We start from the raw sequence: 13916 nt of genomic DNA on the forward strand, positions 1-13916 counted from the left end.
ACCACTAGAGAAGAGCCCCCGCAGCAGTAAACGCAGCACAACCAAAAAGGAAATAAATAAAGAAAATTATAAAAAAAACCCAAACTCAAAATGAGTGACAGTCTACAAAAATAACTACCTAGTACTATTCAAAAATGCCAAGGTCATCACAGACAAACAGATGAACTGTCACTGACTGGCAGGTATTAAAGAGACAACAAAAAAGGCAATGTGGTGTCTTATATTGCATCCCAGGATAGAGAAAGGACATAGCGGAAAACTGGTGAAAGATGAAATGTCTTTAATAAATTAATAGCATTGTTACAATGCTAGTTTCTTAGTTCTTATCACTGTGTTTGAGTTACAGAAATATAAATAAATATTAGTGGAAGCTGGGTAAAAGTTATGCAGGGACCCACTGTACTGTTTTCGCAAATTTTCTATAAGTTTAAAATTACTTCAAACTAAAAACTGAAAAATGTGTTGGGAAAAAAAGCATAATTTTCTGATTAAGGGAATGAATAGAAATACAACATGCTATCGTTTTTAGTGACGACAGCTCCAGGTTATAATATTTAGGTTAATAAAATCTCTATACTGTCATGGCTGTTGAATTATTTTTAGGTAGAAGGAGTTTCTTTGACTTTCGCATAATCACAGAGTTTTCTAGGAAAGCAGAAGAAATCCTAATTGAGTAGAAGAGGAGAAGGGCGTGACAGGATCACATAAGACTAGAAGGCTCTTGTCCCTGAGGATCCTCAAAGCCATTTATTTCCTGCACGTTCTGATAGCATGAAGAACACGGACCCAGAAATGGTGCAGCTGGAATAAGGCTGGACTGTGGAGGCCTTAGGGGTGCCTTCCCTCCCCTTTCCCTCTAAAAGAGAAATTTTCTCTTTCCTGTACTCCTGAGAAGGATCTGGTGTCTGTGTGTGGCTTATGGAAATCACTGTTACTATTTTAGAGGGATATCTTATGTTGGAATAAGGAATATAGAAAATGAGAGTGGGTCATATGCAGAAACACAAATTAGAAAAGGGAGAAAAAAATTCTATTTTAAAGGATAAATTCTTACATAAATGACACATATTTTTCTAAATTTATATTAAATTGGAGAGTTTGGAAACAAATCACATTACAACATGTTAATTTCAATCATTTGGCCCTATACTCTGCTAGTCTCTATTGAAAAAAATAAATAAATAAATCACACTATATCTGTCCTTCAATGCTGTCCTCTTTTGAGGCAACAAATGAACTCTTGAGAAATAAGAAAAACTAGGGAAAAAAGTAACAGTGTATACAAATGGGATAGATATTTAGAAAGATAAAGATACTTGTTAAAGGGAGCATTTAGCATGAATGTCATGAAGATTATGAGAGATAAGTTGCTTCTTGAAAGAGGATAAAAATATTACCAAAATATTGCCTTTATTGTAAAGATCAACTAAAATACTACAGGAAAGAAACTAAACCCTGTCCTTACAAAAGACATTTTAAAATGTTCAGGTTCATTACAAGCCTAAAAGTGAGAAATGTGATTTTAAATTATTGGAACAAAATGTAATAAAATTTCCTACTTCAAACACGGCACAAAGTTCCCAAAGTCTGTTGTTCAGTCACTTAAGTGGTGTCTGACTCTTTGTGACCCCATGAACTGCAGCAGGCCAGTTTAACGTTTAACTAAATCAAAAAATTCAAATTCTTGATCAAAAGACTCTATAAACACTGCAAGAAAAGAAATCAGACATCAATTTGGGAGAAGACATCAGCAATTAATTGAGAAAAACATTAGAAATCAAGAATATGTATTACTACATCAATTAAAAAAGAATATGTAAATAATTCAGGAGGCCCATGAGCTTGAATAAAAACAAATGTATTCTTTATCATCATTAAGCTCTGAAATCTTAGCAGTTTCTTTTACTACAAATGTAGAGCACAAACCAGAGTGTCATGAGTCATACTTGAGACCATTGAAATTAGTTTATAGGTTTTTTTCCCCATGGAACATTATAGCTGTTACAGACATCCAGAAATATTGTTTACTCTCATCACTTCTTCCAAATTATGGAAGTGTATATTCACTACTAGATCTTATTATTTCTTGCATTAATGAAGACAGATAAGTGTTGCTATATTATAATTAGCTTTTTAAAATACATTGTATAGTTATACTTTAATATAATTGAGTTCCTTTGTAATCCTATTTTATTAAAGAAAATTGTAAATGTTCCCCAAAAAGGAGATCATTAACTTCACAAGGCTACCAAAGGGGCCTACGCCACAACAGAGGTTAAGAGCCAGTAAACTATGCTAATATAAATAGAATGCTATAAACACTGGTGAGAGAAAACAGCCATTGTCAAAATGATGTACATATAACATCGTATGATTATACATGGGGTTTTGTGGAAATCACATGAAATAATACTACATATTTTCATGAAATCCTACTCATGCATCAGAATCTATGTAAATAAAAGGAGTTATAATAATTCATGATTTGCCTCCAAGAATGGAAGATGTACATAGGATATAAGACCATGGATTTAAAAAAAGCCTTCACATTTAGCTGTAAAACTGCCTTTCTTTTATTAAAAAAAAAATGAAAGAACATATGTCATTTTTAACAACTGTAAATTTGGAGTTATGGATACACTGGTGGTTGTGCTTTTGAATTTTTTAAAGATCTCAAAATTTTAATAAACCCTTGGAAATTAATTCAAAGTAAGATAGAGTATCCTAAAGCATTTTGAAAAGTTTCTAATATAAACATAAGTTTTATATGAAATGTTATCAATATTTCATAACTTTTGGGCATTTCCATTGTTGCTATTAAAGATTTTAAAAAGTATTTGCTGAGAACTATAAAACATAGATAAAGGAAATTAAAGATGATTCAAAGAAATGGAAAGATAGACCATGTTCTTAGATTGGAAGCATTAATATTGTGAAAATGACCATACTACCCAAAGCAATCCACAGAGTTAATGTGTCCCTATCAAATTACTCATGACATTTTTCACAGAACTAGAACAAATAATCATAAAATTTGTTTGTAACCACAAAAGACCCATAATGGCCAAAGCAATCCTGAGGAAAAAGAACAAAGTTGAAGGCATAAACCTCCCAGACTTCAGACATTACTGACAATACAGAAAACAAAAGAGCATGAAACTGGCACAAAAACAGACATATGGATCAATGGAATGGAATAGCAACTCCATAAATAAACCCCACACACACATGGTCAATTAATTTTTGACAATGGAGGCAAGAATATAAAATTGAGTAATGACAGTTTTTTCAGCAGGTGGTATTGAGAAAGTTGGACAGGCACATATAAATACACGAAGTTAGACTATTCCCTCACATCATACACAAAAATAAACTCAAAATGTCTTAAAGAATTAAATATAAGACATGATACCTTTATGGTATCACTAGAAGAGAACATAGGCAAAACATTCTCTGACAAAAATCATATAGCAATGTTTTCTTAACTTAATCTCCCAAGGCAAAAGAAATAAAAGCAAAAATAAACAAATGGGACCTAATGAAACAAGCTTTTACACAGCAAAGGAAACCACAAACAAAATAAAAACCACCTGTGTAATGGGAGAAAATATTTGCAAACAATGCAACTAACAAGGGCTTAATTTCCAAAATACATAAATAGCTCAATATCAAAAAACAAACAACAAAAACCCAATCAGAAAAAGGGCAGAAGACTTAGTCATTTCTCAAAGAAGGCATTCATATGGCCAAACAGGCACATGAAAAGATGCTCAAAGTCACTAATTATTAGAGAAATGAAAATCAAAACTATAGTGAGGTATCACCTTACACCAATCAGAATGGCCATCATCAAAAAGTCTACAATAAATGCTGGAGAGGGTGTGGAAAAAGGAAACCCTCCTACACTGTTGGTGGGAATCAACTACTATGAAGAACAGTATGGAGTTTCCTTAAAAAAAACTAAAAATAGGGTTACTTCATGAGCCAGCAATCCCACTCCTGAGGATGTATCTGGGAAAGACAAAAACTCTAATTTGAAAAGATACATGCACCCCAATGTTCACAACAGCACCATCTACAACAGGCAAGACATGGAAGTAACCTGAAAGTCTACTGAGAGAAGACTTTGTCAGTATAAACATGTAGTGTATTTTAAAACTTGGAATATTGCTCAGCCAAAAAAAAGAATGAAATAATGCCATTTGCAGCAATACAGATGGACCTAGATGTTATCATATGAAATGAAGTTAAGTCAGTCAGAGAAAGAAAAATATCAAATGATATCACTTATATGTGGAATTTTAAATGATACAAGTGAACTTATTTATAACACAGAAATAGCCTTACAGACATAGAAGACAAACTTACCATTACCAAAGGGGAAATGGGGGGAATAAATTAGGAGTTTGTGATTAACATATTCATACTATTATATACATAATGATAAGCAACAAGGACCTATTGTATGGCACAGGAAATGACATCAATACCTTGTTAATAACCTATAATGGAAAATAATCTGAAAAAGAATATACATATATTTATAACTAAATCACTCACTATATATTTGAAACTTACACACCATTGTATATCAACTACAATTAAAAAAATTTTTTTTAAGTATTTGGAAAGAAAATGTGGAAAATGTTGGTTTTTCAGGTGGGGGATACTGCAGGAAGAAGGGATACTAACATGGAGTATGTCAGGAGTTAATGAGATGTTGTCAGCAGTCTCCTGCAGCAATTCCCCATGAAGAGTTTCTATGAACTATCTGTCTTTCTGGTTCATGATCCAGAATATAGGCTCTGAATTTCTAATTATTTGTTATATGGGCAAAACCAGTCCTGGGAGACCTGGAAGCCCAGGGCAGACACTGGTGATCTGATGGGTACTTGGGGTTCTCAGTGGGGGTCTGCAGGGTAAGGCAGTGTTGGTGCCGACTGCAGAGGGAGCTCATCAAATAGACCTCCTCACCAAACAGGAGCCACCATCCTGGAAAAGACTCTGGTTGAGGATGAAGAATCCTGATGCAGGATGTTGCTAAGCAAGATGAAGTAAGGTAGATAAGGCTTTGTGTAAAGAACATTTGGTTTGACGAAGAAGGCAGACACATTCTAGCATATGTGTGTGAAGTCTGAAAAACAGTCACTTCAGCTTTCTTTTTTTTCTAAGTTGTTTCTCAAAGAGGTACGCCAAAGAAGGGTTTGCAATATAAGAAGACAGGAAACACTGTATAATTTACCCTCCTCATGGAGAGTTATAAATATATTTCAATAATAAAGGCACTGAGGAGTCCTATTTCCTTCCTCAACTCATTATCTCTCCCAAACCGAGTATTAACATCTCATAGAACTTATATTCTAAGAAGATCATTTTGGAAACATTTTTCAACGTTTCAAAAAAATATATAAATGATTTCAGTTAGGTTTTTGTAGGGGAGAGGATAGAAATTTCATAAACATCCAGTTTACACTTGAAGCATGACACTAAAAGATGATTATAAATATATTAGAGTACATAAAGCTGGATGAATTTCCAAGGCAGCAGGTTATCTCAGAGGTCTGATCATTGTCAAAAGTCTCTTTATGGTTTATGATCCTGTCAGAAACCCTCAGTTCTCCCATATGTACATATATGGTACTCTTTCCTTCCCAGTTAATTGTGCTATAAATAATTTCTTCTTATCTGCATATCGATTACAAGGTAATGAATGCCACTTCATATTATGTGAAATACAAATCAAGCCCTAGACCCCATGAGATAATTTTCTTGGCCAAACTCCCAGGCCCTGTACTTGGGATGAACTTCAATTGCGTCTCTAGAGTTAGTGAGTGTTATGTTTCTAAGCGATGATCTGTTTATTTCATGCCACATTTGCAAGCTGTCTTTTCCTCAAATGTACCATTAAGATTTATATTGAGATTTTTTAAGGTGTTCAATTCACTTTATTTTTGTAAATGTTCTTTATTCAAATTTATCTCAAAGTACAATTTGTTCATACTAAACCTCTCTAGAGAGCTTTGAGGTTATGCTTTCCCTACAGGGGGCTTGCTGGGGAAAAAAAAATAGCAGTAAAATTCACATTTGACAAAGGCATATTTTCTTCTTCCCAATCTTTAACATGCTTGCTCCAATGAAAATGACGACATACAGATGAACCAAAAGAGAGTCATTCATTCATTCATTCATTCATTCATTGACTTTCTTCTTTGTATAAAGTCACATACCTATGTCAACTCTTTTTGGAAATTCCAGTACAGTTCCTTCCTGTTTTAAATAAAACTTCGGGTGTCAATTTCACATTGAAAATTTATTTGATATCTGTGAGAGAAATATTTTCATCTGAAAGATATTAACTTTGAGATTGAGTCAGATTCCATGCTGAGAAAAGGATGGAGGAGATATAACAACTGTTGAAAAAGTGAAACTCAGCGTGTAAAATATTTTCAAACATAGAGGCAGGGTACAGTGAAGGTGAAAGATCGGAAAGAGCATTTCCTCTGACAATTTTGAAAAGCTGTATCTCTATTGCAGTGCTAAAATGCTCTGTGTATTTGCTTAATAATCATTTTCCCCAATATCAGTGCCTAAATAATTTCCTCCTGAAAGATTGACACAAAAAATTATTTGTAACTTTAAACTCAACATTTTTACCCTGAAATTCAAACCACATGTGACTCAAAGGGATTTCAATTATTTTCTGAGATCTAAGTTTTCCTTTGGTTACCAGACACTGACATTTTTCCCCCTTAGACACAAAATTATAAATTTAACAAAACAATTCACACCCCAAATTCCCCAAGGTCTATACAAATGGAAAACTTTGAAAATAGTAGAGCTAGGGACTGAACATGCTTCCAACCACTGTGTAAATCATATTCCTTTGCTGTTCACAAGATGGGTATCAGTAATGTTGTTAAGTGAGGAGAAAGTCTTAATTGTAGGATCACTCTGCAAGATCATATTTTAAACCCACCTCATGAGACAGCCCTTTACTTCTGACAGGGGACTCTGATATACCTGAGCCATGAATTATTTCCTTCTGAAATAAGACAAAGCAAGATGAAATACTGAGAAAAGGAAACCCAAGGGATGCTCAAAACACATATTCACTGTAGGGAAAATACTTTAATATTTTGTTAAATTGAGGATCCACAAACATGACAGAACTTTCATATTTTCATGGTTAAGCTCAATTGCATCCTTGTGGGTTTTAATGCTCTCATTAAAACACATCACTGAAAACTTACAACTATTTTCACCTTCTTTTATTCTATGAAACTACAAAGATTTCAGGCTCTAATTGTCTTTTGCTCTCTTGATCTCATCATGCAAATAGAGTTGGTAGAACTAGAAAACATACTTCTATGAAGAGCGTAATAAATGTTAAAGACTATATTGGTATCATTTCTCTTGCCCAGTGTTGAAAATGGAATTTTCAAAATGCCACTGGATTAATGAGTTTTTATTATATCTATTTTCTCTTTATTGTGTGTCTTTCATGTTTTAATATTTTAATATAGTTCATTCAGTTACTCAGGGAATAATTATCTAGGTTGTCCTTTTATTCATGGCTTCTCAAAATAATAAATTTGCATTTCAAATATTATACTTTTATTTGTAAAAATCCATAGCTTGCTTGTTAATCAGTATGCTTCTGTGCTAGGAAATTTTCATATTTTAAAATTATGCATACATAAATTTTATATATTTATTACACATGTGTATTTTTAAACATGTGTATTTGATGTTGAAGGAGAAATTTGGCAATATTTTCGACGTTTTGTTGACTTTTTCTTTAGGCACTGAGGTACAAAACAAATCTGGATATATCTCTAATTCATGTCACTAAAATTTCCAGAGATGCTTCAAAATTATAGATAATTCAGAAAGCATTATTTTCAGCATATATTCTTCTAAGGTGCATTTTTTAAATAGTACATTGCCTGATCTGAGTCCTTCACACTCTGCTTCCTCTTCACTTAAGGTGCTAATAGTCAGTTGCAGAGACTAAGACATTGCTGACAGGAATGCCTGACCACTGTCCATCAGACTGCGAAATGCCTTCCAGACTTTCCCACATGTCTTGAAGTGAAAGTGTTGTGGCTCAGTTATGTCCAACTCTTTGAGACCCCATGGACTGTAGGTGGCCAGGCTCCTCTATCTTTGGGATTCTGCAGTCAAGAATACTGGAGTGGGCTGTCATGCCCTTCTGCAGAAGATCTTCCCAACCTGGGGTTCGAACCTGGGTCTGCTGCATTGCAGACAGACTCTTTACTATCTTAGACCACATGTCTTAGATCAACATAGGGATAGCTCAGAAAATGAAAGCATCTTATGGCATGAAATTACTCGGTGCTAGTTGTAGCACCAGAAAGAGGAGAAAGTAAGATGAAGCCTCTAGCAAACTCCATTGTCTCAGAGTAGCAATTCTGCCCAGCAAGTAGTTTCTCCTTTCCTGACATCCCAGTGCTGTTAAAGGAGTGTCCACAGTCCAATGTTGCTGTTATTCATATTCTCAGCAAAAGACAGTATCACTGAACTGACTAATTTAAGTTCTTCAACTTGGGCTTTGGAAAAGCTACTTAACAACTCTAAACTTTGGCTTTTTTAATCTGAAAAACAGAGAAATGGATATTATTTCTTTTTTACAGCTGTTATTAAAAAAATAAATAAGTTAATCCCTGTTAGCATTGTACATGGTCAATACTTTTAAAATCCTATTATAACTTCCAAACATAATGTTAACTTCTCCGAGCCTTTTGGTCTTTTTATCAGTAAAAGTGTTGTAGTCACATAGTAAGTGCTCGGGAAAGACGTTTCCCCTTCTTGTCCTCTGGAGCCGTGGTGAAACTCAAGACTTTGAGTACACAGAAAATATATGGCTTTGCTATATATCTCAGTTACCTATTTTTAAGAATCAATCTTGCAGTCTGTCTTTTATTTGTAAGAACACTGTCCTTAGAAATGCTGTCAAATAAGAGAAAAGACAGCTTTCTTTCCAGCTTTGAGTGTCTCCGTCCTCAGGGTGATTGCTGGTCACTCTTGGGGCGAGTCCTCAACATCAGTCATGTTCAGCCCTCAGTATTGAGAATTTCCTTACTGAGGAAGCCGATGTTCTTAATATATGAGGAAAAGGACAGATGATTCAAAACATGATTTAACAAAGGTCAAAATCGTGTTTGAACTAGGTGAGCATCCAACTTGAGCAGAGCGCTGTGGAAGGACAGGCACTGCGCCAAATGCACGGTATGCCGGAAAAGGACGCCACGGTCCCAGCCCTGGGCAGAGCTCCACCGCTGCCAGCCCTGGCCTGGGCGAGTTGTTTCCGCCTCTCTTAGAGGCACTTTCCCTGGCCCTTAAGTGGGTACATCAAACTTGCTTTGCAGCATTGTCCTGAGGCTTGTATGTGAACTAGGCAGCAGTTTAAGTAGGATGAAATGGTATACTATCATGATAAATTTGCTTGAGGGAGGGAAGCAATAGGAAAGCAATAAAGCATTAGAGGCCGTGGGAAGCAAATGCTGAAGAAAATTAAAGCACCCCAATGAATCAAATTGGTTTTGTTTTCTAGAGTTTACTTCCCTCTCTCATACCTTCCTCCCTCTGTCCTGAACTGAGGCATGGTCAAGAGGCTTCTCTCCCTGCAGACTCTATATTGCCACACCACCTGGAATATATTTTCAGCTTAAATCTAAACAATTCAGTGTGAAAAATGAAGCCAGCCTAACTTGAGGAAACATGAAGTAAGAGGAGCTGACTTCTATAATAACTTGAAAATTTTCAAAATGCCAACTGGACCGATATAATGTTTTTAATAAGCTCTAATCATAAATACATTTCTGTGACACAATTTAATTTATTGGGAAACTTTCATTTTATTTGATCTTTTTTTTCTTTTTAATGTGAAAGCAAAACATCCAATATACTGCCATAATACAATAAATAAAATTTTCTAAACCAGAAACCATGGCAACAGCTTTTAATAATAGAATATGATTGGCTGCATATGAAAAATAAAACCACATTCTAAATAATTAAATTGTTTCTCAATATAAAATAATAATATTGCAAGCATTTTCATGTTTTTGTATGTACAATGTGATACACTGTTTCAGTCTGTAGGGAAGCCTATAATTACCAGACTATCTTTTCATATACTACATTCTTTTTGTCACTAATCCAAGAATTAAAATGATAATTCAAAGAAAATAACCTGTCTGAAAATGAGAAACCTGAGAATTAGGTCCTTTAGAATGAATTCTTTTTATGTTGTTCCATTCAATTGAGTACATTTTCTATGATTCTGCAGGAAGGGCTTTATAGTTTTTAAAAGGGGTCAAAGCAGGAACACTGATTTAAATATGATGCTGTCAATTCAGCCTCACATATCTGCATTCATATATCCCAGGAGTTTAAACAAATAGGCAAAGGCTTTTCATTGACACAATGTCTGTTGAGATACAAAAATATGCTGAAAAGAGGAAATTTTAATTCAAGCATTCTGATGTTTAGCTTCCTAGTAGGCATTTGGCACTACTGAAACAACACATCTGTATGGCTAAAATTGCTCCCTTTTCCTCTGCATTGTCTGGCAGGGCTTTCCAAAAAGCAGACCACAGTGGAATCACTTTACCAAGTTCCAAATCAGAATTCAAATCGTATTCAATATATGCTATTCAAATGTCTTAGGGAATAAGGTTATGGGAATACATAACTAGATAAATGACTAGTGCAAGTCACTCAGTTGTGTCTGACTCTTTGCAACCCCATGGACTGTAGCCTACCAGGATCCTCTGTTTATGGAATTCTCCAGGCAAGAATACTGAAGTGGTTGCCATTCCCTTCTCCAGGGGCTCTTCCTGACCCAGGGATTGAACCTGGGTCTCCTGCATTGGCAGGCAGGTTCTTTACAGTCTGAGCCCTAGCTAAATGACCGGATAATAATAAAAGAATGAATAATTCATATACATGAAAGATTCAGGTAGTGATTATCACACACATGATCCTGTTAAGTCAAAAAAATTCCTGTATCCAATATAGCATCTCTACCAGAATGAGTAAATAATGCTTTATTTCTCCAAAGGTCAATATGATATTACTTAGTCTGATAAATTCTAATAGTTATAACACAGTTATTAGAGGCAAAGTCAGAGATGGTAGTAACAATTTTGACCCTAGAAGTTTCAATCCTATTTTCTATGAGCTAATCAGATGAAGGTATACTGCCTCTCTTCAATGTCTTAAATATGATATATTCAGGTTGCTGTTCAGAATATATTTCTCAAAATCATATGTGCTATTAACAAATACTCATGGGGGGTTTAAGAGTATGTTCACATATTTCTCAACATTCTATGATCCATCCTGTGGTTTCAGCATAGATTCTGCTGTACAATATAGCATTTAATTTTCATAAGGGTACTGACCATTAAAATCAATCTTCTTGTCAAGATTACTAGAACTTTTGTTTATAATAAATAGAGAGTAATATATACATTAAAATAATAAAATTTTAAATGTTTATATTTTTAAAGATTTCTCTTTGAGAATCCCAACTTTGCAGAGCTCTCTCCTTAATTGTTTATTTATACTGGAACCAGTCATGTAAGACCTATTTCCATGTAACTGCATGCTACACTTCCTTTATATGGCTTCAGTTCAGTTCAGTTCAGTTGCTCAGTCGTGTCTGACTAGTTTATATGGCTTACTTAGCATCTATTAACAACTCATCTTGGCTACACAGTAAGAAGGAATATGTGCATTTTATGAAAGTAGAGAAACAGCATGAATATTACCGTAAGCTGTCCACAAAAGAAACAGGAATGATGCCAGATATACATTTGGCTGACCAGTACCTGATTTGTGTGTGCATTTCTGGTAAAAATGGATAAATGACGGAATACTGATTCAGTATTTCAACTGCTCTATTTCTCCTGGCTTTAATTATAAAAATACAGCAAAAATACAGCTAATCCATTCCTGCTGTCTCACATCTACTTTGAGCTTAGCCTAGGAAATCCCAAAGTGTGAAACTCAAAGACTTTAAAGATTTCAATAGGATAAGTTTTCATTTAGAGTGAATCTCTTAACTCATACTTTTCACAATTATTTTTACTGAAATGTTACATTTAAGGTACTCTTGATTATTTCCTTTTTACCAATTCCTTAAGTTTATTTAAAAGGTGATTACAATCATATTAATTCAGAGGTCATTCTATATACAACTGAAGAGTCAGAAAAAATCCTTTACAATACATTGAAAGCAATACCTGTAATTCATTCTAAGGTATGGATGAATGATAGTTATCTTGGGCAAATAAGTATTTAGAAATACTGGTAAAACTCTCAGAAAGGAAACAAAAACACGCAGTGTAAGTACATAATTCTGATTTTAAAGAATATAAAAATAGTTTGCAATTATTTAAGAAAATTAAATTTTAATTTTATATTTAGAGAATTTGTTTCAGAAGCATGTTTATCACCCATTAGAAAAGTACATTTCTGTTTTATCATGTATTATTTGTAAAATATGAGAATATAAATAGCAATTTCATGTTTTCCCAAGCACTTAAATTTTAAGTAACCAACATATGTACTATTGTATGTGTTTGAAATACTTATGTTGTCTCTGTTACTTATGTTGTCTTTTCGCAATAAAAAATACTAATCTCAAAAAATTCTTCGTTTATATTTTTCACCTTTTCTAGCTATAATCAGTTTCAAGTGGGAAATCATTCTTGGAATTCATACTTTAAAGTAGGAATAAAGGAGAAAACTTATAAAATACTTTGTGGGTTAAAATTTGTACCCTGGTCAGTAAATTTTATGACCTAAAGCAAGTCCCTGTGGTATCATTTATTATAGCTAAAATGATTGGAACTGGGGGCCCATGACACTATTACCTGTTTCTGTAGATTTATTGAAAATTAGAAATTCCATTTATATCTCTGAGATTTCAGGGATTACACTGTTATAGACTAGAAAATTGATGGATTTATAAGTCTAGTGAATCTAGTTGTACCGACTAATAGAGCAACCGAGAAAATTTAGGGGTCTGTACTCCGAAAGGAGTTAACCTTTGGATAAAGAAACATTTTTCAAGCAAAATGTGAGAAATTATTGAATCCATAAATTGTCACTGCTGCAAAATTGAAGAAAGAGACAGATAACAGCACATTTAACTTTTGTATGAGAAACAAAAGTTACCCAAAACACTATGACTTTCGTTTGCTAATATAATTGCTTATGGGGTATTTACTGCTGAACTACAGTATTTCTTGGCTGTGGATTTTCTTTTCAGGTGTCTTGTTCAAACAGCAGGATATCACTTGTGGGAATTTCCATAACCCCTTGAATCGTAGATCACATATCCCTCCTAATCTTCAGCACTGTCCCAGGCACAAAGCAGACATATAATCGTTGTTTGCAGTTTTCGGTAAACCAGATAAATACATACATACATATTGACTGCCTGTGATTTATGTTAATACCAGAGATGCCAGCTCAGATTTCAAATAATTCTATGGAGATGATTTGCCTCCCAAGGAACTTGACCATGTCTTCTATGTTAGAAAGAGGTCTATGAAAAGAATTAATTGAAAAAAAAAAAGAAAGAGGTCTATGTGTTTGAAATTTTATTAGGCGTAAACATTTATTGAATTATAGTCTGATGGTACATATTTGTGAAATTATTACTACTTTTTTCCTTGTTTTACTACTATTATATTTAGCCAAACAATATATAAGTAACTGATAGTAGATCTGACATTAAACTTGTTCACACAGCATGGATCTAATGGGTCCAGGTTCATGCTGAATCAGTGGTTAGGTATTATAAATACCCTTTCTAATTTTAAAGGGTACTAAAGAAATGCCAAAAAAAAATAGTGCAATGAAATATTTAATGATATATT

Source organism: Odocoileus virginianus, chromosome 2, assembly GCF_023699985.2.
Source record: "Odocoileus virginianus isolate 20LAN1187 ecotype Illinois chromosome 2, Ovbor_1.2, whole genome shotgun sequence".
NCBI lineage: Eukaryota > Metazoa > Chordata > Mammalia > Artiodactyla > Cervidae > Odocoileus > Odocoileus virginianus.